Below are 412 nucleotides of genomic sequence, written 5' to 3'. Positions count from 1 at the left end.
AAAAAAATATATATATATATATATATAGGGCTTTGTGGGCTACACAGTTTCATTCACGACTACTCAACTTTGCTGTCGTAGTGTGAAAGCCATAAATAAGACAAAAACGAATGAACGTGGCTATGTCCCAATAAGACTTTATTCACAGATACTGGGGGAGGACAGGATTTGGCCAGCAGGCCATAGTTGCTGACCCCTGATCTAAAATAAAAACACCTACAAATCTACAAGGAAAAAAAATATGGGCAAAAGACTTGGACGTCCACTTCATAAAAGAGGCTATCCACATGGCCAGTAAACATATGAAAAGGTATGTTAATTTTATTAATAATCTTAGAAAAGGCAGATTTAAAACCCTGTGTGGCACTACTGCCACCCTCTGAAATGGTTAAAATGAAAAGCATGAAAAAGC

This window comes from Leucopleurus acutus (genome assembly GCF_964270905.1).
Source record: "Leucopleurus acutus genome assembly, chromosome: 16".
In the NCBI taxonomy this organism is placed as follows: Eukaryota; Metazoa; Chordata; class Mammalia; order Artiodactyla; family Delphinidae; genus Leucopleurus; species Leucopleurus acutus.
This window is presented reverse-complemented; position numbering follows the sequence as displayed.